The following is a 1734-nucleotide window of genomic DNA, read 5'->3' as shown; positions in this document are numbered from 1 at the left end:
GAGGGAGAACTGGCCAGAGCAGCGCGACTGTCGGGTTGCACCGCTGAGCTTGCGCCGGCGAAGTGGTGGTCGCGGTGGTGCTGGGCGGAACAGAGGGCAGAGATAGAGAGGAGGGGTGAGTGGAAGAGAAAGAAAGATGAGAGAAGGGAGAGAAGAGGGCGAGGTGATGATGGTCGACGGCGGCGACGGGGTTGGAACGCTCGCCGGAGGTGAGGTGGTTGTTGGGAGAAGTTTGAAGATGGAGGGGGGAAAGAAAGAAATGAAACGTTGGAGAGAGAGGGGTGAGATGCGCGAATGCGCTAGGGCTCGCGTCTCTGGGGTAAGTGAAAATTCGAATTCACGCACGCACGCACTGTGCGCGTTCGCGTGGGTGGGCGAAATGGAAGAACGGCGCGAAAGCACCATGCGCGCTTGCGCATGGATGAAGGGATTGAAAGGGACGCGGACGCGTAAAGTGCGCGTCGGCGCGGATGTGCTGGGTTGAGGGCACAAAAGGGGCCCAGAGTTGGCATAACTCTCGGGTCTTTGGCCTGGATGATGCTAAGATGCATCGACGTGCGCGCGTAGTGTGCGCATTCGCGTGGATGATTTGAGCTTATTGGATGGGCGTGGAGGCGTATAGTACGCCAACGCGTGAAAAGGGAAACAGGGACTGACGCGGACGCGTACAGCGTGCGTCCGCGTGGGTTGAGGCACAGAGTTGGCCCAAAAGTGGCGCAACTCTCTGGTTTTTGGCCCACGAAACTAAAATGCGCAGCCGACGCGCGCGCGCGCCTTGTGCTTGCCCATGGCTTGCTCTTCTTCTCCTCTTTCTCTTTTTTTTGGTGAGCATCAAAAGATCTCATAACTTCCCATCTTTCTCTAAAACTCTAGAACTAGCTAAGATGCAAGATTAAGCACATTTTGAGACATAGGGGTAAGTTTCAAACAACTTGAGAAAACTTGTAATTCAAGCAAAAACTCAATTAAAAAATTCATCCCTCATTAAAGCACAAAATGCATAAACACCTTAGTTAAACAAAGAGAAATATGCCAAGAAGCAAAGAAACTATATACAATGGAACCCAATTCATTCATTCATTATATCTACAAGAGAATGGAAAGAGTTTACCATGGTGGGGTGTCTCCCACCAAGCACTTTTAGTTTAAGTCCTTAAGTTGGACCTTGGGAGGCTCCTTGTCAAGGTGGCTTATGCTTGTACCCATCCTTGAACCTCCAAAAGTGCTTGTCCTTCAATCGGTTGTCAGAAGTTCCAACCTTTTTCATTAAGCTTTGGTATGGTTGTTTCCAAGATGTGAGCTCCTGAGAATAACTATCACAGGATAATCCCGGATCCCATATCTTGTCTTCGCACCCATCTTCTAGTTGATTGTCTTGACTTTGTCCGGGTGACGAGAAAACGGAATTCTCATGGAAGCACCAAACTACTCTCCTAGACCCATTTAGTTTAGCATTACACCAATCCATGCTCTCTAATTTCGAGCTTCCCACCATAATGAGCCTAGACTTAGAACGCCAACCACTAAACATCCTCCTTTTCCGCTTGATTCCACAAAGCGCCCTAAGTTGGCCATCCGTTTCGAGCAAACCATACTCAAGTGGGATAATAAAGATGAGAGTTAGAAGTTTTACCCACTCAAGCTGAGGATTGGATGACGAACTAGGTGGAGGAGTTTCCAAGGATTGTGACAAAGCATGCTCTACTCCCGTCCATCCTCTTCTAGAGGTTTCCA

The sequence above is a fragment of the Arachis ipaensis genome, chromosome B4 (genome assembly GCF_059453495.1).
Source record: "Arachis ipaensis isolate K30076 ecotype BB chromosome B4, ASM5945349v1, whole genome shotgun sequence".
Lineage (NCBI taxonomy): Eukaryota > Viridiplantae > Streptophyta > Magnoliopsida > Fabales > Fabaceae > Arachis > Arachis ipaensis.
The sequence above is the reverse complement of the archived record's forward strand: the minus strand, read 5'-3'. Positions refer to the sequence as shown.